Source organism: Engystomops pustulosus, chromosome 9 (genome assembly GCF_040894005.1).
Source record: "Engystomops pustulosus chromosome 9, aEngPut4.maternal, whole genome shotgun sequence".
Classification (NCBI taxonomy): Eukaryota; Metazoa; Chordata; class Amphibia; order Anura; family Leptodactylidae; genus Engystomops; species Engystomops pustulosus.
The window spans coordinates 66,451,501-66,468,996 of NC_092419.1; the positions used below are offsets into that span (position 1 = coordinate 66,451,501).

The 17,496-nt window shown below is 45.7% G+C and overlaps 69 pseudogenes; all 69 read right to left on the reverse strand.

The window, feature by feature from the left end:
- Positions 1–215: 215 nt before the first annotated feature.
- LOC140099326 (5S ribosomal RNA) lies at positions 216–334 on the reverse strand (annotated as a pseudogene).
- A 70-nt stretch (positions 335–404) lies between these two features.
- Positions 405–523, reverse strand: LOC140084174 (5S ribosomal RNA; annotated as a pseudogene).
- A 70-nt stretch (positions 524–593) lies between these two features.
- Positions 594–712, reverse strand: LOC140090002 (5S ribosomal RNA; annotated as a pseudogene).
- Positions 713–971: 259 nt separating this feature from the next.
- LOC140099327 (5S ribosomal RNA) lies at positions 972–1,090 on the reverse strand (annotated as a pseudogene).
- Positions 1,091–1,160: 70 nt separating this feature from the next.
- LOC140086879 (5S ribosomal RNA) lies at positions 1,161–1,279 on the reverse strand (annotated as a pseudogene).
- Positions 1,280–1,349: 70 nt separating this feature from the next.
- On the reverse strand, positions 1,350–1,468 carry LOC140086880 (5S ribosomal RNA; annotated as a pseudogene).
- A 70-nt stretch (positions 1,469–1,538) lies between these two features.
- Positions 1,539–1,657, reverse strand: LOC140099328 (5S ribosomal RNA; annotated as a pseudogene).
- Positions 1,658–1,727: 70 nt separating this feature from the next.
- LOC140084175 (5S ribosomal RNA) lies at positions 1,728–1,846 on the reverse strand (annotated as a pseudogene).
- A 259-nt stretch (positions 1,847–2,105) lies between these two features.
- On the reverse strand, positions 2,106–2,224 carry LOC140089747 (5S ribosomal RNA; annotated as a pseudogene).
- A 70-nt stretch (positions 2,225–2,294) lies between these two features.
- Positions 2,295–2,413, reverse strand: LOC140081814 (5S ribosomal RNA; annotated as a pseudogene).
- A 70-nt stretch (positions 2,414–2,483) lies between these two features.
- Positions 2,484–2,602, reverse strand: LOC140086332 (5S ribosomal RNA; annotated as a pseudogene).
- Positions 2,603–2,672: 70 nt separating this feature from the next.
- LOC140086882 (5S ribosomal RNA) lies at positions 2,673–2,791 on the reverse strand (annotated as a pseudogene).
- A 70-nt stretch (positions 2,792–2,861) lies between these two features.
- Positions 2,862–2,980, reverse strand: LOC140091300 (5S ribosomal RNA; annotated as a pseudogene).
- A 259-nt stretch (positions 2,981–3,239) lies between these two features.
- On the reverse strand, positions 3,240–3,358 carry LOC140089748 (5S ribosomal RNA; annotated as a pseudogene).
- Positions 3,359–3,428: 70 nt separating this feature from the next.
- On the reverse strand, positions 3,429–3,547 carry LOC140081815 (5S ribosomal RNA; annotated as a pseudogene).
- A 70-nt stretch (positions 3,548–3,617) lies between these two features.
- Positions 3,618–3,736, reverse strand: LOC140086883 (5S ribosomal RNA; annotated as a pseudogene).
- A 251-nt stretch (positions 3,737–3,987) lies between these two features.
- LOC140080138 (5S ribosomal RNA) lies at positions 3,988–4,106 on the reverse strand (annotated as a pseudogene).
- Positions 4,107–4,538: 432 nt separating this feature from the next.
- On the reverse strand, positions 4,539–4,657 carry LOC140080140 (5S ribosomal RNA; annotated as a pseudogene).
- Positions 4,658–5,089: 432 nt separating this feature from the next.
- Positions 5,090–5,208, reverse strand: LOC140080141 (5S ribosomal RNA; annotated as a pseudogene).
- A 70-nt stretch (positions 5,209–5,278) lies between these two features.
- Positions 5,279–5,397, reverse strand: LOC140099329 (5S ribosomal RNA; annotated as a pseudogene).
- Positions 5,398–5,467: 70 nt separating this feature from the next.
- LOC140084176 (5S ribosomal RNA) lies at positions 5,468–5,586 on the reverse strand (annotated as a pseudogene).
- A 259-nt stretch (positions 5,587–5,845) lies between these two features.
- Positions 5,846–5,964, reverse strand: LOC140099330 (5S ribosomal RNA; annotated as a pseudogene).
- A 70-nt stretch (positions 5,965–6,034) lies between these two features.
- LOC140087048 (5S ribosomal RNA) lies at positions 6,035–6,153 on the reverse strand (annotated as a pseudogene).
- Positions 6,154–6,223: 70 nt separating this feature from the next.
- LOC140099332 (5S ribosomal RNA) lies at positions 6,224–6,342 on the reverse strand (annotated as a pseudogene).
- Positions 6,343–6,412: 70 nt separating this feature from the next.
- Positions 6,413–6,531, reverse strand: LOC140088106 (5S ribosomal RNA; annotated as a pseudogene).
- Positions 6,532–6,790: 259 nt separating this feature from the next.
- Positions 6,791–6,909, reverse strand: LOC140099334 (5S ribosomal RNA; annotated as a pseudogene).
- A 70-nt stretch (positions 6,910–6,979) lies between these two features.
- On the reverse strand, positions 6,980–7,098 carry LOC140084177 (5S ribosomal RNA; annotated as a pseudogene).
- Positions 7,099–7,168: 70 nt separating this feature from the next.
- On the reverse strand, positions 7,169–7,287 carry LOC140090004 (5S ribosomal RNA; annotated as a pseudogene).
- A 70-nt stretch (positions 7,288–7,357) lies between these two features.
- Positions 7,358–7,476, reverse strand: LOC140099335 (5S ribosomal RNA; annotated as a pseudogene).
- Positions 7,477–7,546: 70 nt separating this feature from the next.
- Positions 7,547–7,665, reverse strand: LOC140084180 (5S ribosomal RNA; annotated as a pseudogene).
- Positions 7,666–7,924: 259 nt separating this feature from the next.
- Positions 7,925–8,043, reverse strand: LOC140089749 (5S ribosomal RNA; annotated as a pseudogene).
- Positions 8,044–8,113: 70 nt separating this feature from the next.
- Positions 8,114–8,232, reverse strand: LOC140096185 (5S ribosomal RNA; annotated as a pseudogene).
- A 70-nt stretch (positions 8,233–8,302) lies between these two features.
- On the reverse strand, positions 8,303–8,421 carry LOC140085647 (5S ribosomal RNA; annotated as a pseudogene).
- Positions 8,422–8,680: 259 nt separating this feature from the next.
- LOC140089750 (5S ribosomal RNA) lies at positions 8,681–8,799 on the reverse strand (annotated as a pseudogene).
- A 70-nt stretch (positions 8,800–8,869) lies between these two features.
- Positions 8,870–8,988, reverse strand: LOC140081816 (5S ribosomal RNA; annotated as a pseudogene).
- A 70-nt stretch (positions 8,989–9,058) lies between these two features.
- On the reverse strand, positions 9,059–9,177 carry LOC140092858 (5S ribosomal RNA; annotated as a pseudogene).
- A 251-nt stretch (positions 9,178–9,428) lies between these two features.
- LOC140080142 (5S ribosomal RNA) lies at positions 9,429–9,547 on the reverse strand (annotated as a pseudogene).
- Positions 9,548–9,617: 70 nt separating this feature from the next.
- LOC140083150 (5S ribosomal RNA) lies at positions 9,618–9,736 on the reverse strand (annotated as a pseudogene).
- A 70-nt stretch (positions 9,737–9,806) lies between these two features.
- Positions 9,807–9,925, reverse strand: LOC140084181 (5S ribosomal RNA; annotated as a pseudogene).
- Positions 9,926–10,184: 259 nt separating this feature from the next.
- Positions 10,185–10,303, reverse strand: LOC140099336 (5S ribosomal RNA; annotated as a pseudogene).
- Positions 10,304–10,373: 70 nt separating this feature from the next.
- Positions 10,374–10,492, reverse strand: LOC140080143 (5S ribosomal RNA; annotated as a pseudogene).
- A 70-nt stretch (positions 10,493–10,562) lies between these two features.
- Positions 10,563–10,681, reverse strand: LOC140099337 (5S ribosomal RNA; annotated as a pseudogene).
- A 70-nt stretch (positions 10,682–10,751) lies between these two features.
- LOC140088107 (5S ribosomal RNA) lies at positions 10,752–10,870 on the reverse strand (annotated as a pseudogene).
- Positions 10,871–11,129: 259 nt separating this feature from the next.
- On the reverse strand, positions 11,130–11,248 carry LOC140099338 (5S ribosomal RNA; annotated as a pseudogene).
- A 70-nt stretch (positions 11,249–11,318) lies between these two features.
- On the reverse strand, positions 11,319–11,437 carry LOC140084182 (5S ribosomal RNA; annotated as a pseudogene).
- A 70-nt stretch (positions 11,438–11,507) lies between these two features.
- On the reverse strand, positions 11,508–11,626 carry LOC140090006 (5S ribosomal RNA; annotated as a pseudogene).
- Positions 11,627–11,696: 70 nt separating this feature from the next.
- Positions 11,697–11,815, reverse strand: LOC140099339 (5S ribosomal RNA; annotated as a pseudogene).
- A 70-nt stretch (positions 11,816–11,885) lies between these two features.
- LOC140084183 (5S ribosomal RNA) lies at positions 11,886–12,004 on the reverse strand (annotated as a pseudogene).
- Positions 12,005–12,263: 259 nt separating this feature from the next.
- Positions 12,264–12,382, reverse strand: LOC140091839 (5S ribosomal RNA; annotated as a pseudogene).
- A 70-nt stretch (positions 12,383–12,452) lies between these two features.
- On the reverse strand, positions 12,453–12,571 carry LOC140083468 (5S ribosomal RNA; annotated as a pseudogene).
- A 70-nt stretch (positions 12,572–12,641) lies between these two features.
- Positions 12,642–12,760, reverse strand: LOC140084184 (5S ribosomal RNA; annotated as a pseudogene).
- A 259-nt stretch (positions 12,761–13,019) lies between these two features.
- Positions 13,020–13,138, reverse strand: LOC140089752 (5S ribosomal RNA; annotated as a pseudogene).
- A 70-nt stretch (positions 13,139–13,208) lies between these two features.
- LOC140081818 (5S ribosomal RNA) lies at positions 13,209–13,327 on the reverse strand (annotated as a pseudogene).
- Positions 13,328–13,397: 70 nt separating this feature from the next.
- LOC140086884 (5S ribosomal RNA) lies at positions 13,398–13,516 on the reverse strand (annotated as a pseudogene).
- Positions 13,517–13,767: 251 nt separating this feature from the next.
- LOC140080144 (5S ribosomal RNA) lies at positions 13,768–13,886 on the reverse strand (annotated as a pseudogene).
- A 70-nt stretch (positions 13,887–13,956) lies between these two features.
- Positions 13,957–14,075, reverse strand: LOC140085051 (5S ribosomal RNA; annotated as a pseudogene).
- Positions 14,076–14,145: 70 nt separating this feature from the next.
- On the reverse strand, positions 14,146–14,264 carry LOC140089901 (5S ribosomal RNA; annotated as a pseudogene).
- A 259-nt stretch (positions 14,265–14,523) lies between these two features.
- LOC140089753 (5S ribosomal RNA) lies at positions 14,524–14,642 on the reverse strand (annotated as a pseudogene).
- Positions 14,643–14,712: 70 nt separating this feature from the next.
- Positions 14,713–14,831, reverse strand: LOC140081820 (5S ribosomal RNA; annotated as a pseudogene).
- Positions 14,832–14,901: 70 nt separating this feature from the next.
- LOC140081629 (5S ribosomal RNA) lies at positions 14,902–15,020 on the reverse strand (annotated as a pseudogene).
- A 251-nt stretch (positions 15,021–15,271) lies between these two features.
- On the reverse strand, positions 15,272–15,390 carry LOC140080146 (5S ribosomal RNA; annotated as a pseudogene).
- A 70-nt stretch (positions 15,391–15,460) lies between these two features.
- On the reverse strand, positions 15,461–15,579 carry LOC140099340 (5S ribosomal RNA; annotated as a pseudogene).
- Positions 15,580–15,649: 70 nt separating this feature from the next.
- LOC140084186 (5S ribosomal RNA) lies at positions 15,650–15,768 on the reverse strand (annotated as a pseudogene).
- A 259-nt stretch (positions 15,769–16,027) lies between these two features.
- Positions 16,028–16,146, reverse strand: LOC140089754 (5S ribosomal RNA; annotated as a pseudogene).
- A 70-nt stretch (positions 16,147–16,216) lies between these two features.
- On the reverse strand, positions 16,217–16,335 carry LOC140081821 (5S ribosomal RNA; annotated as a pseudogene).
- Positions 16,336–16,405: 70 nt separating this feature from the next.
- LOC140096431 (5S ribosomal RNA) lies at positions 16,406–16,524 on the reverse strand (annotated as a pseudogene).
- Positions 16,525–16,775: 251 nt separating this feature from the next.
- LOC140080147 (5S ribosomal RNA) lies at positions 16,776–16,894 on the reverse strand (annotated as a pseudogene).
- A 70-nt stretch (positions 16,895–16,964) lies between these two features.
- On the reverse strand, positions 16,965–17,083 carry LOC140099341 (5S ribosomal RNA; annotated as a pseudogene).
- A 259-nt stretch (positions 17,084–17,342) lies between these two features.
- Positions 17,343–17,461, reverse strand: LOC140097595 (5S ribosomal RNA; annotated as a pseudogene).
- Between the last annotated feature and the right edge of the window lie 35 nt (positions 17,462–17,496).

A 17,496-nucleotide genomic window follows, 5' to 3' on the forward strand; every position in this document is an offset into this window, starting at 1 on the left:
ACTAACACAATTTTCAGGTTCTAAAAGGTCAACGGAACTTGGGATTCGCAGCCAGTCTCCCATGCTGGTACTTGCCAAGCCTTAAGCTGCATCGCTGCTGTGATCCGACAAGAGCACGCACATTCAGCTTAGAATGGCCGTTGACAGCAGCTGTTCAATTTGAACCTTCTTTTACTATCTCATAGAGAAACTAACACAATTTTCAGGTTCAAAAAGGTCAACGGAACTTGGGATTCCCAGCCAGTCTCCCATGCTGGTACTTGCCAAGCCTTAAGCTGCATTGCTGCTGCGATCTGACGAGAGCAGGCACATTCAGCTTAGAATGGCCGTTGACAGCAGCTGTTCAATTTGAACCTTCTTTTACTATCTCATAGAGAAACTAACACAATTTTCAGTTTCTAAAAGGTCAACGGAACTTGGGATTCCCAGCCAGTCTCCCATGCTGGTACTTGCCAAGCCTTAAGCTGCATTGATGCTGCGATCTGACGAGAGCAGGCACATTCAGCTTAGAATGGCCGTTGACAGCAGCTGTTCAGTTTGAACCTTCTTTTACTATCTCATAGAGAAACTAACACAATTTTCAGGTTCAAAAAGGTCAACAGAACTTGGGATTCCCAGCCAGTCTCCCATGCTGGTACTTGCCAAGCCTTAAGCTGCATTGCTGCTGCGATCTGTCGAGAGCAGGCACATTCAGCTTAGAATGGCCGTTGACAGCAGCTGTTCAATTTGAACCTTCTTTTACTATCTCATAGAGAAACTAACACAATTTTCAGTTTCTAAAAGGTCAACAGAACTTGGGATTCCCAGCCAGTCTCCCATGCTGGTACTTGCCAAGCCTTAAGCTGCATCGCTGCTGTGATCCGACAAGAGCACGCACATTCAGCTTAGAATGGCCGTTGACAGCAGCTGTTCAATTTGAACCTTCTTTTACTATCTCATAGAGAAACTAACACAATTTTCAGGTTCAAAAAGGTCAACGGAACTTGGGATTCCCAGCCAGTCTCCCATGCTGGTACTTGCCAAGCCTTAAGCTGCATTGCTGCTGCGATCTGACGAGAGCAGGCACATTCAGCTTAGAATGGCCGTTGACAGCAGCTGTTCAGTTTGAACCTTCTTTTACTATCTCATAGAGAAACTAACACAATTTTCAGGTTCAAAAAGGTCAACGGAACTTGGGATTCCCAGCCAGTCTCCCATGCTGGTACTTGCCAAGCCTTAAGCTGCATTGCTGCTGCAATCTGACGAGAGCAGGCACATTCAGCTTAGAATGGCCGTTGACAGCAGCTGCCTAATTTCTACTTTCTTTTACTATCTCATAGAGAAACTAACACAATTTTCAGGTTCTAAAAGGTCAACGGAACTTGGGATTCCCAGCCAGTCTCCCATGCTGGTACTTGCCAAGCCTTAAGCTGCATTGCTGCTGCAATCTGACGAGAGCAGGCACATTCAGCTTAGAATGGCCGTTGACAGCAGCTGTTCAGTTTGAACCTTCTTTTACTATCTCATAGAGAAACTAACACAATTTTCAGGTTCAAAAAGGTCAACGGAACTTGGGATTCCCAGCCAGTCTCCCATGCTGGTACTTGCCAAGCCTTAAGCTGCATTGCTGCTGCGATCTGACGAGAGCAGGCACATTCAGCTTAGAATGGCCGTTGACAGCAGCTGTTCAATTTGAACCTTCTTTTACTATCTCATAGAGAAACTAACACAATTTTCAGTTTCTAAAAGGTCAACGGAACTTGGGATTCCCAGCCAGTCTCCCATGCTGGTACTTGCCAAGCCTTAAGCTGCATTGATGCTGCGATCTGACGAGAGCAGGCACATTCAGCTTAGAATGGCCGTTGACAGCAGCTGTTCAGTTTGAACCTTCTTTTACTATCTCATAGAGAAACTAACACAATTTTCAGGTTCAAAAAGGTCAACAGAACTTGGGATTCGCAGCCAGTCTCCCATGCTGGTACTTGCCAAGCCTTAAGCTGCATCGCTGCTGTGATCCGACAAGAGCACGCACATTCAGCTTAGAATGGCCGTTGACAGCAGCTGTTCAATTTGAACCTTCTTTTACTATCTCATAGAGAAACTAACACAATTTTCAGGTTCAAAAAGGTCAACGGAACTTGGGATTCCCAGCCAGTCTCCCATGCTGGTACTTGCCAAGCCTTAAGCTGCATTGCTGCTGCTATCTGACGAGAGCAGGCACATTCAGCTTAGAATGGCCGTTGACAGCAGCTGTTCAATTTGAACCTTCTTTTACTATCTCATAGAGAAACTAACACAATTTTCAGGTTCAAAAAGGTCAACAGAACTTGGGATTCCCAGCCAGTCTCCCATGCTGGTACTTGCCAAGCCTTAAGCTGCATTGCTGCTGCGATCTGACGAGAGCAGGCACATTCAGCTTAGAATGGCTGTTGACAGCAGCTGTTCAATTTGAACCTTCTTTTACTATCTCATAGAGAAACTAACACAATTTTCAGGTTCAAAAAGGTCAACGGAACTTGGGATTCCCAGCCAGTCTCCCATGCTGGTACTTGCCAAACCTTAAGCTGCATTGCTGCTGCGATCTGACGAGAGCAGGCACATTCAGCTTAGAATGGCCGTTGACAGCAGCTGTTCAGTTTGAACCTTCTTTTACTATCTCATAGAGAAACTAACACAATTTTCAGGTTCAAAAAGGTCAACGGAACTTGGGATTCCCAGCCAGTCTCCCATGCTGGTACTTGCCAAGCCTTAAGCTGCATTGCTGCTGCAATCTGACGAGAGCAGGCACATTCAGCTTAGAATGGCCGTTGACAGCAGCTGCCTAATTTCTACTTTCTTTTACTATCTCATAGAGAAACTAACACAATTTTCAGGTTCAAAAAGGTCAACGGAACTTGGGATTCCCAGCCAGTCTCCCATGCTGGTACTTGCCAAGCTTTAAGCTGCATTGCTGCTGCGATCTGACGAGAGCAGGCACATTCAGCTTAGAATGGCCGTTGACAGCAGCTGTTCAATTTGAACCTTCTTTTACTATCTCATAGAGAAACTAACACAATTTTCAGTTTCTAAAAGGTCAACGGAACTTGGGATTCGCAGCCAGTCTCCCATGCTGGTACTTGCCAAGCCTTAAGCTGCATCGCTGCTGTGATCCGACAAGAGCACGCACATTCAGCTTAGAATGGCCGTTGACAGCAGCTGTTCAGTTTGAACCTTCTTTTACTATCTCATAGAGAAACTAACACAATTTTCAGGTTCAAAAAGGTCAACGGAACTTGGGATTCCCAGCCAGTCTCCCATGCTGGTACTTGCCAAGCCTTAAGCTGCATTGCTGCTGCTATCTGACGAGAGCAGGCACATTCAGCTTAGAATGGCCGTTGACAGCAGCTGTTCAATTTGAACCTTCTTTTACTATCTCATAGAGAAACTAACACAATTTTCATGTTCAAAAAGGTCAACAGAACTTGGGATTCCCAGCCAGTCTCCCATGCTGGTACTTGCCAAGCCTTAAGCTGCATTGCTGCTGCGATCTGACGAGAGCAGGCACATTCAGCTTAGAATGGCTGTTGACAGCAGCTGTTCAATTTGAACCTTCTTTTACTATCTCATAGAGAAAGTAACACAATTTTCAGGTTCAAAAAGGTCAACGGAACTTGGGATTCCCAGCCAGTCTCCCATGCTGGTACTTGCCAAGCCTTAAGCTGCATTGCTGCTGCAATCTGACGAGAGCAGGCACATTCAGCTTAGAATGGCCGTTGACAGCAGCTGTTCAGTTTGAACCTTCTTTTACTATCTCATAGAGAAACTAACACAATTTTCAGGTTCAAAAAGGTCAACGGAACTTGGGATTCCCAGCCAGTCTCCCATGCTGGTACTTGCCAAGCCTTAAGCTGCTGCGATCTGATGAGAGCAGGCACATTCAGCTTAGAATGGCCGTTGACAGCAGCTGTTCAATTTGAACCTTCTTTTACTATCTCATAGAGAAACTAACACAATTTTCAGGTTCAAAAAGGTCAACAGAACTTGGGATTCCCAGCCAGTCTCCCATGCTGGTACTTGCCAAGCCTTAAGCTGCATTGCTGCTGCGATCTGACGAGAGCAGGCACATTCAGCTTAGAATGGCCGTTGACAGCAGCTGTTCAGTTTGAACCTTCTTTTACTATCTCATAGAGAAACTAACACAATTTTCAGGTTCAAAAAGGTCAACGGAACTTGGGATTCCCAGCCAGTCTCCCATGCTGGTACTTGCCAAGCCTTAAGCTGCTGCGATCTGACGAGAGCAGGCACATTCAGCTTAGAATGGCCGTTGACCGCAGCTGTTCAATTTGAACCTTCTTTTACTATCTCATAGAGAAACTAACACAATTTTCAGGTTCAAAAAGGTCAACAGAACTTGGGATTCCCAGCCAGTCTCCCATGCTGGTACTTGCCAAGCCTTAAGCTGCTGCGATCTGATGAGAGCAGGCACATTAAGCTTAGAATGGCCGTTGACAGCAGCTGTTCAATTTGAACCTTCTTTTACTATCTCATAGAGAAACTAACACAATTTTCAGGTTCAAAAAGGTCAACAGAACTTGGGATTCCCAGCCAGTCTCCCATGCTGGTACTTGCCAAGCCTTAAGCTGCATTGCTGCTGCGATCTGACGAGAGCAGGCACATTCAGCTTAGAATGGCCGTTGACAGCAGCTGTTCAGTTTGAACCTTCTTTTACTATCTCATAGAGAAACTAACACAATTTTCAGGTTCAAAAAGGTCAACGGAACTTGGGATTCCCAGCCAGTCTCCCATGCTGGTACTTGCCAAGCCTTAAGCTGCTGCGATCTGACGAGAGCAGGCACATTCAGCTTAGAATGGCCGTTGACCGCAGCTGTTCAATTTGAACCTTCTTTTACTATCTCATAGAGAAACTAACACAATTTTCAGGTTCAAAAAGGTCAACAGAACTTGGGATTCCCAGCCAGTCTCCCATGCTGGTACTTGCCAAGCCTTAAGCTGCTGCGATCTGATGAGAGCAGGCACATTCAGCTTAGAATGGCCGTTGACAGCAGCTGTTCAATTTGAACCTTCTTTTACTATCTCATAGAGAAACTAACACAATTTTCAGGTTCAAAAAGGTCAACAGAACTTGGGATTCCCAGCCAGTCTCCCATGCTGGTACTTGCCAAGCCTTAAGCTGCATTGCTGCTGCGATCTGACGAGAGCAGGCACATTCAGCTTAGAATGGCCGTTGACAGCAGCTGCCTAATTTCTACTTTCTTTTACTATCTCAAAGAGAAACTAACACAATTTTCAGGTTCAAAAAGGTCAACGGAACTTGGGATTCCCAGCCAGTCTCCCATGCTGGTACTTGCCAAGCCTTAAGCTGCATTGCTGCTGCGATCTGACGAGAGCAGGCACATTCAGCTTAGAATGGCCGTTGACAGCAGCTGTTCAATTTGAACCTTCTTTTACTATCTCATAGAGAAACTAACACAATTTTCAGGTTCAAAAAGGTCAACGGAACTTGGGATTCCCAGCCAGTCTCCCATGCTGGTACTTGCCAAGCCTTAAGCTGCATTGATGCTGCGATCTGACGAGAGCAGGCACATTCAGCTTAGAATGGCCGTTGACAGCAGCTGTTCAGTTTGAACCTTCTTTTACTATCTCATAGAGAAACTAACACAATTTTCAGGTTCTAAAAGGTCAACGGAACTTGGGATTCGCAGCCAGTCTCCCATGCTGGTACTTGCCAAGCCTTAAGCTGCATCGCTGCTGTGATCCGACAAGAGCACGCACATTCAGCTTAGAATGGCCGTTGACAGCAGCTGTTCAATTTGAACCTTCTTTTACTATCTCATAGAGAAACTAACACAATTTTCAGGTTCAAAAAGGTCAACGGAACTTGGGATTCCCAGCCAGTCTCCCATGCTGGTACTTGCCAAGCCTTAAGCTGCATTGCTGCTGCGATCTGACGAGAGCAGGCACATTCAGCTTAGAATGGCCGTTGACAGCAGCTGTTCAATTTGAACCTTCTTTTACTATCTCATAGAGAAACTAACACAATTTTCAGGTTCAAAAAGGTCGACAGAACTTGGGATTCCCAGCCAGTCTCCCATGCTGGTACTTGCCAAGCCTTAAGCTGCATTGCTGCTGCGATCTGACGAGAGCAGGCACATTCAGCTTAGAATGGCCGTTGACAGCAGCTGCCTAATTTCTACTTTCTTTTACTATCTCAAAGAGAAACTAACACAATTTTCAGGTTCAAAAAGGTCAACGGAACTTGGGATTCCCAGCCAGTCTCCCATGCTGGTACTTGCCAAGCCTTAAGCTGCATTGCTGCTGCGATCTGACGAGAGCAGGCACATTCAGCTTAGAATGGCCGTTGACAGCAGCTGTTCAATTTGAACCTTCTTTTACTATCTCATAGAGAAACTAACACAATTTTCAGGTTCAAAAAGGTCAACGGAACTTGGGATTCCCAGCCAGTCTCCCATGCTGGTACTTGCCAAGCCTTAAGCTGCATTGATGCTGCGATCTGACGAGAGCAGGCACATTCAGCTTAGAATGGCCATTGACAGCAGCTGTTCAGTTTGAACCTTCTTTTACTATCTCATAGAGAAACTAACACAATTTTCAGGTTCTAAAAGGTCAACGGAACTTGGGATTCGCAGCTAGTCTCCCATGCTGGTACTTGCCAAGCCTTAAGCTGCATCGCTGCTGTGATCCGACAAGAGCACGCACATTCAGCTTAGAATGGCCGTTGACAGCAGCTGTTCAATTTGAACCTTCTTTTACTATCTCATAGAGAAACTAACACAATTTTCAGGTTCAAAAAGGTCAACGGAACTTGGGATTCCCAGCCAGTCTCCCATGCTGGTACTTGCCAAGCCTTAAGCTGCATTGCTGCTGCGATCTGACGAGAGCAGGCACATTCAGCTTAGAATGGCCGTTGACAGCAGCTGTTCAATTTGAACCTTCTTTTACTATCTCATAGAGAAACTAACACAATTTTCAGTTTCTAAAAGGTCAACGGAACTTGGGATTCCCAGCCAGTCTCCCATGCTGGTACTTGCCAAGCCTTAAGCTGCATTGATGCTGCGATCTGACGAGAGCAGGCACATTCAGCTTAGAATGGCCGTTGACAGCAGCTGTTCAGTTTGAACCTTCTTTTACTATCTCATAGAGAAACTAACACAATTTTCAGGTTCAAAAAGGTCAACAGAACTTGGGATTCCCAGCCAGTCTCCCATGCTGGTACTTGCCAAGCCTTAAGCTGCATTGCTGCTGCGATCTGTCGAGAGCAGGCACATTCAGCTTAGAATGGCCGTTGACAGCAGCTGTTCAATTTGAACCTTCTTTTACTATCTCATAGAGAAACTAACACAATTTTCAGGTTCAAAAAGGTCAACGGAACTTGGGATTCCCAGCCAGTCTCCCATGCTGGTACTTGCCAAGCCTTAAGCTGCATTGCTGCTGCGATCTGACGAGAGCAGGCACATTCAGCTTAGAATGGCCGTTGACAGCAGCTGTTCAGTTTGAACCTTCTTTTACTATCTCATAGAGAAACTAACACAATTTTCAGGTTCTAAAAGGTCAACGGAACTTGGGATTCCCAGCCAGTCTCCCATGCTGGTACTTGCCAAGCCTTAAGCTGCATTGATGCTGCGATCTGACGAGAGCAGGCACATTCAGCTTAGAATGGCCGTTGACAGCAGCTGTTCAGTTTGAACCTTCTTTTACTATCTCATAGAGAAACTAACACAATTTTCAGGTTCAAAAAGGTCAACAGAACTTGGGATTCGCAGCCAGTCTCCCATGCTGGTACTTGCCAAGCCTTAAGCTGCATCGCTGCTGTGATCCGACAAGAGCACGCACATTCAGCTTAGAATGGCCGTTGACAGCAGCTGTTCAATTTGAACCTTCTTTTACTATCTCATAGAGAAACTAACACAATTTTCAGGTTCAAAAAGGTCAACGGAACTTGGGATTCCCAGCCAGTCTCCCATGCTGGTACTTGCCAAGCCTTAAGCTGCATTGCTGCTGCTATCTGACGAGAGCAGGCACATTCAGCTTAGAATGGCCGTTGACAGCAGCTGTTCAATTTGAACCTTCTTTTACTATCTCATAGAGAAACTAACACAATTTTCATGTTCAAAAAGGTCAACAGAACTTGGGATTCCCAGCCAGTCTCCCATGCTGGTACTTGCCAAGCCTTAAGCTGCATTGCTGCTTCGATCTGACGAGAGCAGGCACATTCAGCTTAGAATGGCTGTTGACAGCAGCTGTTCAATTTGAACCTTCTTTTACTATCTCATAGAGAAACTAACACAATTTTCAGGTTCAAAAAGGTCAACAGAACTTGGGATTCCCAGCCAGTCTCCCATGCTGGTACTTGCCAAGCCTTAAGCTGCATTGATGCTGCGATCTGACGAGAGCAGGCACATTCAGCTTAGAATGGCCGTTGACAGCAGCTGTTCAGTTTGAACCTTCTTTTACTATCTCATAGAGAAACTAACACAATTTTCAGGTTCAAAAAGGTCAACAGAACTTGGGATTCGCAGCCAGTCTCCCATGCTGGTACTTGCCAAGCCTTAAGCTGCATCGCTGCTGTGATCCGACAAGAGCACGCACATTCAGCTTAGAATGGCCGTTGACAGCAGCTGTTCAGTTTGAACCTTCTTTTACTATCTCATAGAGAAACTAACACAATTTTCAGGTTCAAAAAGGTCAACGGAACTTGGGATTCCCAGCCAGTCTCCCATGCTGGTACTTGCCAAGCCTTAAGCTGCATTGCTGCTGCTATCTGACGAGAGCAGGCACATTCAGCTTAGAATGGCCGTTGACAGCAGCTGTTCAATTTGAACCTTCTTTTACTATCTCATAGAGAAACTAACACAATTTTCATGTTCAAAAAGGTCAACAGAACTTGGGATTCCCAGCCAGTCTCCCATGCTGGTACTTGCCAAGCCTTAAGCTGCATTGCTGCTGCGATCTGACGAGAGCAGGCACATTCAGCTTAGAATGGCTGTTGACAGCAGCTGTTCAATTTGAACCTTCTTTTACTATCTCATAGAGAAAGTAACACAATTTTCAGGTTCAAAAAGGTCAACGGAACTTGGGATTCCCAGCCAGTCTCCCATGCTGGTACTTGCCAAGCCTTAAGCTGCATTGCTGCTGCAATCTGACGAGAGCAGGCACATTAAGCTTAGAATGGCCGTTGACAGCAGCTGTTCAGTTTGAACCTTCTTTTACTATCTCATAGAGAAACTAACACAATTTTCAGGTTCAAAAAGGTCAACAGAACTTGGGATTCCCAGCCAGTCTCCCATGCTGGTACTTGCCAAGCCTTAAGCTGCTGCGATCTGATGAGAGCAGGCACATTCAGCTTAGAATGGCCGTTGACAGCAGCTGTTCAATTTGAACCTTCTTTTACTATCTCATAGAGAAACTAACACAATTTTCAGGTTCAAAAAGGTCAACAGAACTTGGGATTCCCAGCCAGTCTCCCATGCTGGTACTTGCCAAGCCTTAAGCTGCATTGCTGCTGCGATCTGACGAGAGCAGGCACATTCAGCTTAGAATGGCCGTTGACAGCAGCTGCCTAATTTCTACTTTCTTTTACTATCTCAAAGAGAAACTAACACAATTTTCAGGTTCAAAAAGGTCAACGGAACTTGGGATTCCCAGCCAGTCTCCCATGCTGGTACTTGCCAAGCCTTAAGCTGCATTGCTGCTGCGATCTGACGAGAGCAGGCACATTCAGCTGAGAATGGCCGTTGACAGCAGCTGTTCAATTTGAACCTTCTTTTACTATCTCATAGAGAAACTAACACAATTTTCAGGTTCAAAAAGGTCAACGGAACTTGGGATTCCCAGCCAGTCTCCCATGCTGGTACTTGCCAAGCCTTAAGCTGCATTGATGCTGCGATCTGACGAGAGCAGGCACATTCAGCTTAGAATGGCCGTTGACAGCAGCTGTTCAGTTTGAACCTTCTTTTACTATCTCATAGAGAAACTAACACAATTTTCAGGTTCTAAAAGGTCAACGGAACTTGGGATTCGCAGCCAGTCTCCCATGCTGGTACTTGCCAAGCCTTAAGCTGCATCGCTGCTGTGATCCGACAAGAGCACGCACATTCAGCTTAGAATGGCCGTTGACAGCAGCTGTTCAATGAGAACCTTCTTTTACTATCTCATAGAGAAACTAACACAATTTTCAGGTTCAAAAAGGTCAACGGAACTTGGGATTCCCAGCCAGTCTCCCATGCTGGTACTTGCCAAGCCTTAAGCTGCATTGCTGCTGCGATCTGACGAGAGCAGGCACATTCAGCTTAGAATGGCCGTTGACAGCAGCTGTTCAATTTGAACCTTCTTTTACTATCTCATAGAGAAACTAACACAATTTTCAGGTTCAAAAAGGTCAACAGAACTTGGGATTCCCAGCCAGTCTCCCATGCTGGTACTTGCCAAGCCTTAAGCTGCATTGCTGCTGCGATCTGACGAGAGCAGGCACATTCAGCTTAGAATGGCCGTTGACAGCAGCTGCCTAATTTCTACTTTCTTTTACTATCTCAAAGAGAAACTAACACAATTTTCAGGTTCAAAAAGGTCAACGGAACTTGGGATTCCCAGCCAGTCTCCCATGCTGGTACTTGCCAAGCCTTAAGCTGCATTGCTGCTGCGATCTGACGAGAGCAGGCACATTCAGCTTAGAATGGCCGTTGACAGCAGCTGTTCAATTTGAACCTTCTTTTACTATCTCATAGAGAAACTAACACAATTTTCAGGTTCAAAAAGGTCAACGGAACTTGGGATTCCCAGCCAGTCTCCCATGCTGGTACTTGCCAAGCCTTAAGCTGCATTGATGCTGCGATCTGACGAGAGCAGGCACATTCAGCTTAGAATGGCCATTGACAGCAGCTGTTCAGTTTGAACCTTCTTTTACTATCTCATAGAGAAACTAACACAATTTTCAGGTTCTAAAAGGTCAACGGAACTTGGGATTCGCAGCCAGTCTCCCATGCTGGTACTTGCCAAGCCTTAAGCTGCATCGCTGCTGTGATCCGACAAGAGCACGCACATTCAGCTTAGAATGGCCGTTGACAGCAGCTGTTCAATTTGAACCTTCTTTTACTATCTCATAGAGAAACTAACACAATTTTCAGGTTCAAAAAGGTCAACGGAACTTGGGATTCCCAGCCAGTCTCCCATGCTGGTACTTGCCAAGCCTTAAGCTGCATTGCTGCTGCGATCTGACGAGAGCAGGCACATTCAGCTTAGAATGGCCGTTGACAGCAGCTGTTCAATTTGAACCTTCTTTTACTATCTCATAGAGAAACTAACACAATTTTCAGTTTCTAAAAGGTCAACGGAACTTGGGATTCCCAGCCAGTCTCCCATGCTGGTACTTGCCAAGCCTTAAGCTGCATTGATGCTGCGATCTGACGAGAGCAGGCACATTCAGCTTAGAATGGCCGTTGACAGCAGCTGTTCAGTTTGAACCTTCTTTTACTATCTCATAGAGAAACTAACACAATTTTCAGGTTCAAAAAGGTCAACAGAACTTGGGATTCCCAGCCAGTCTCCCATGCTGGTACTTGCCAAGCCTTAAGCTGCATTGCTGCTGCGATCTGTCGAGAGCAGGCACATTCAGCTTAGAATGGCCGTTGACAGCAGCTGTTCAATTTGAACCTTCTTTTACTATCTCATAGAGAAACTAACACAATTTTCAGGTTCAAAAAGGTCAACGGAACTTGGGATTCCCAGCCAGTCTCCCATGCTGGTACTTGCCAAGCCTTAAGCTGCATTGCTGCTGCGATCTGACGAGAGCAGGCACATTCAGCTTAGAATGGCCGTTGACAGCAGCTGTTCAGTTTGAACCTTCTTTTACTATCTCATAGAGAAACTAACACAATTTTCAGGTTCTAAAAGGTCAACGGAACTTGGGATTCCCAGCCAGTCTCCCATGCTGGTACTTGCCAAGCCTTAAGCTGCATTGATGCTGCGATCTGACGAGAGCAGGCACATTCAGCTTAGAATGGCCGTTGACAGCAGCTGTTCAGTTTGAACCTTCTTTTACTATCTCATAGAGAAACTAACACAATTTTCAGGTTCAAAAAGGTCAACAGAACTTGGGATTCGCAGCCAGTCTCCCATGCTGGTACTTGCCAAGCCTTAAGCTGCATCGCTGCTGTGATCCGACAAGAGCACGCACATTCAGCTTAGAATGGCCGTTGACAGCAGCTGTTCAATTTGAACCTTCTTTTACTATCTCATAGAGAAACTAACACAATTTTCAGGTTCAAAAAGGTCAACGGAACTTGGGATTCCCAGCCAGTCTCCCATGCTGGTACTTGTCAAGCCTTAAGCTGCATTGCTGCTGCTATCTGACGAGAGCAGGCACATTCAGCTTAGAATGGCCGTTGACAGCAGCTGCCTAATTTCTACTTTCTTTTACTATCTCATAGAGAAACTAACACAATTTTCAGGTTCAAAAAGGTCAACGAAACTTGGGATTCCCAGCCAGTCTCCCATGCTGGTACTTGCCAAGCCTTAAGCTGCATTGCTGCTGCGATCTGACGAGAGCAGGCACATTCAGCTTAGAATGGCCGTTGACAGCAGCTGTTCAATTTGAACCTTCTTTTACTATCTCATAGAGAAACTAACACAATTTTCAGTTTCTAAAAGGTCAACGGAACTTGGGATTCCCAGCCAGTCTCCCATGCTGGTACTTGCCAAGCCTTAAGCTGCATTGATGCTGCGATCTGACGAGAGCAGGCACATTCAGCTTAGAATGGCCGTTGACAGCAGCTGTTCAGTTTGAACCTTCTTTTACTATCTCATAGAGAAACTAACACAATTTTCAGGTTCAAAAAGGTCAACAGAACTTGGGATTCGCAGCCAGTCTCCCATGCTGGTACTTGCCAAGCCTTAAGCTGCATCGCTGCTGTGATCCGACAAGAGCACGCACATTCAGCTTAGAATGGCCGTTGACAGCAGCTGTTCAGTTTGAACCTTCTTTTACTATCTCATAGAGAAACTAACACAATTTTCAGGTTCAAAAAGGTCAACGGAACTTGGGATTCCCAGCCAGTCTCCCATGCTGGTACTTGCCAAGCCTTAAGCTGCATTGCTGCTGCTATCTGACGAGAGCAGGCACATTCAGCTTAGAATGGCCGTTGACAGCAGCTGTTCAATTTGAACCTTCTTTTACTATCTCATAGAGAAACTAACACAATTTTCATGTTCAAAAAGGTCAACAGAACTTGGGATTCCCAGCCAGTCTCCCATGCTGGTACTTGCCAAGCCTTAAGCTGCATTGCTGCTGCGATCTGACGAGAGCAGGCACATTCAGCTTAGAATGGCTGTTGACAGCAGCTGTTCAATTTGAACCTTCTTTTACTATCTCATAGAGAAAGTAACACAATTTTCAGGTTCAAAAAGGTCAACGGAACTTGGGATTCCCAGCCAGTCTCCCATGCTGGTACTTGCCAAGCCTTAAGCTGCATTGCTGCTGCAATCTGACGAGAGCAGGCACATTCAGCTTAGAATGGCCGTTGACAGCAGCTGTTCAGTTTGAACCTTCTTTTACTATCTCATAGAGAAACTAACACAATTTTCAGGTTCAAAAAGGTCAACGGAACTTGGGATTCCCAGCCAGTCTCCCATGCTGGTACTTGCCAAGCCTTAAGCTGCTGCGATCTGATGAGAGCAGGCACATTCAGCTTAGAATGGCCGTTGACAGCAGCTGTTCAATTTGAACCTTCTTTTACTATCTCATAGAGAAACTAACACAATTTTCAGGTTCAAAAAGGTCAACAGAACTTGGGATTCCCAGCCAGTCTCCCATGCTGGTACTTGCCAAGCCTTAAGCTGCATTGCTGCTGCGATCTGACGAGAGCAGGCACATTCAGCTTAGAATGGCCGTTGACAGCAGCTGCCTAATTTCTACTTTCTTTTACTATCTCATAGAGAAACTAACACAATTTTCAGGTTCAAAAAGGTCAACGGAACTTGGGATTCCCAGCCAGTCTCCCATGCTGGTACTTGCCAAGCCTTAAGCTGCATTGCTGCTGCGATCTGACGAGAGCAGGCACATTCAGCTTAGAATGGCCGTTGATAGCAGCTGTTCAATTTGAACCTTCTTTTACTATCTCATAGAGAAACTAACACAATTTTCAGGTTCAAAAAGATCAACGGAACTTGGGATTCCCAGCCAGTCTCCCATGCTGGTACTTGCCAAGCCTTAAGCTGCATTGATGCTGCGATCTGACGAGAGCAGGCACATTCAGCTTAGAATGGCCGTTGACAGCAGCTGTTCAGTTTGAACCTTCTTTTACTATCTCATAGAGAAACTAACACAATTTTCAGGTTCAAAAAGGTCAACGGAACTTGGGATTCGCAGCCAGTCTCCCATGCTGGTACTTGCCAAGCCTTAAGCTGCATCGCTGCTGTGATCCGACAAGAGCACGCACATTCAGCTTAGAATGGCCGTTGACAGCAGCTGTTCAATTTGAACCTTCTTTTACTATCTCATAGAGAAACTAACACAATTTTCAGGTTCAAAAAGGTCAACGGAACTTGGGATTCCCAGCCAGTCTCCCATGCTGGTACTTGCCAAGCCTTAAGCTGCATTGCTGCTGCTATCTGACGAGAGCAGGCACATTCAGCTTAGAATGGCCGTTGACAGCAGCTGTTCAATTTGAACCTTCTTTTACTATCTCATAGAGAAACTAACACAATTTTCAGGTTCAAAAAGGTCAACAGAACTTGGGATTCCCAGCCAGTCTCCCATGCTGGTACTTGCCAAGCCTTAAGCTGCATTGCTGCTGCGATCTGACGAGAGCAGGCACATTCAGCTTAGAATGGCTGTTGACAGCAGCTGTTCAATTTGAACCTTCTTTTACTATCTCATAGAGAAACTAACACAATTTTCAGGTTCAAAAAGGTCAACGGAACTTGGCATTCCCAGCCAGTCTCCCATGCTGGTACTTGCCAAGCCTTAAGCTGCATTGCTGCTGCGATCTGACGAGAGCAGGCACATTCAGCTTAGAATGGCCGTTGACAGCAGCTGTTCAGTTTGAACCTTCTTTTACTATCTCATAGAGAAACTAACACAATTTTCAGGTTCAAAAAGGTCAACGGAACTTGGGATTCCCAGCCAGTCTCCCATGCTGGTACTTGCCAAGCCTTAAGCTGCTGCGATCTGATGAGAGCAGGCACATTCAGCTTAGAATGGCCGTTGACAGAAGCTGTTCAATTTGAACCTTCTTTTACTATCTCATAGAGAAACTAACACAATTTTCAGGTTCAAAAAGGTCAACAGAACTTGGGATTCCCAGCCAGTCTCCCATGCTGGTACTTGCCAAGCCTTAAGCTGCATTGCTGCTGCGATCTGACGAGAGCAGGCACATTCAGCTTAGAATGGCCGTTGACAGCAGCTGCCTAATTTCTACTTTCTTTAACTATCTCATAGAGAAACTAACACAATTTTCAGGTTCAAAAAGGTCAACGGAACTTGGGATTCCCAGCCAGTCTCCCATGCTGGTACTTGCCAAGCCTTAAGCTGCATTGCTGCTGCGATCTGACGAGAGCAGGCACATTCAGCTTAGAATGGCCGTTGACAGCAGCTGTTCAATTTGAACCTTCTTTTACTATCTCATAGAGAAACTAACACAATTTTCAGGTTCAAAAAGGTCAACGGAACTTGGGATTCCCAGCCAGTCTCCCATGCTGGTACTTGCCAAGCCTTAAGCTGCATTGATGCTGCGATCTGACGAGAGCAGGCACATTCAGCTTAGAATGGCCGTTGACAGCAGCTGTTCAGTTTGAACCTTCTTTTACTATCTCATAGAGAAACTAACACAATTTTCAGGTTCTAAAAGGTCAACGGAACTTGGGATTCGCAGCCAGTCTCCCATGCTGGTACTTGCCAAGCCTTAAGCTGCATCGCTGCTGTGATCCGACAAGAGCACGCACATTCAGCTTAGAATGGCCGTTGACAGCAGCTGTTCAATTTGAACCTTCTTTTACTATCTCATAGAGAAACTAACACAATTTTCAGGTTCAAAAAGGTCAACGGAACTTGGGATTCCCAGCCAGTCTCCCATGCTGGTACTTGCCAAGCCTTAAGCTGCATTGCTGCTGCTATCTGACGAGAGCAGGCACATTCAGCTTAGAATGGCCGTTGACAGCAGCTGTTCAATTTGAACCTTCTTTTACTATCTCATAGAGAAACTAACACAATTTTCAGGTTCAAAAAGGTCAACAGAACTTGGGATTCCCAGCCAGTCTCCCATGCTGGTACTTGCCAAGCCTTAAGCTGCATTGCTGCTGCGATCTGACGAGAGCAGGCACATTCAGCTTAGAATGGCTGTTGACAGCAGCTGTTCAATTTGAACCTTCTTTTACTATCTCATAGAGAAACTAACACAATTTTCAGGTTCAAAAAGGTCAACGGAACTTGGGATTCCCAGCCAGTCTCCCATGCTGGTACTTGCCAAGCCTTAAGTTGCATTGCTGCTGCGATCTGACAAGAGCAGGCACATTCAGCTTAGAATGGCCGTTGACAGCAGCTGTTCAGTTTGAACCTTCTTTTACTATCTCATAGAGAAACTAACACAATTTTCAGGTTCAAAAAGGTCAACAGAACTTGGGATTCCCAGCCAGTCTCCCATGCTGGTACTTGCCAAGCCTTAAGCTGCTGCGATCTGACGAGAGCAGGCACATTCAGCTTAGAATGGCCGTTGACCGCAGCTGTTCAATTTGAACCTTCTTTTACTATCTCATAGAGAAACTAACACAATTTTCAGGTTCAAAAAGGTCAACAGAACTTGGGATTCCCAGCCAGTCTCCCATGCTGGTACTTGCCAAGCCTTAAGCTGCATTGCTGCTGCGATCTGACGAGAGCAGGCACATTCAGCTTAGAATGGCCGTTGACAGCAGCTGCCTAATTTCTACTTTCTTTTACTATCTCATAGAGAAACTAACACAATTTTCAGGTTCAAAAAGGTCAACGGAACTTGGGATTCCCAGCCAGTCTCCCATGCTGGTACTTGCCAAGCCTTAAGCTGCATTGCTGCTGCGATCTGACGAGAGCAGGCACATTCAGCTTAGAATGGCCGTTGACAGCAGCTGTTCAGTTTGAACCTTCTTTTACTATCTCATAGAGAAACTAACACAATTTTCAGGTTCAAAAAGGTCAACGGAACTTGGGATTCGCAGCCAGTCTCCCATGCTGGTACTTGCCAAGCCTTAAGCTGCATCGCTGCTGTGATCCGACAAGAGCACGCACATTCAGCTTAGAATGGCCGTTGACAGCAGCTGTTCAATTTGAACCTTCTTTTACTATCTCATAGAGAAACTAACACAATTTTCAGGTTCAAAAAAGTCAACGGAACTTGGGATTCCCAGCCAGTCTCCCATGCTGGTACTTGCCAAGCCTTAAGCTGCATTGCTGCTACTATCTGACGAGAGCAGGCACATTCAGCTTAGAATGGCCGTTGACAGCAGCTGTTCAATTTGAACCTTCTTTTACTATCT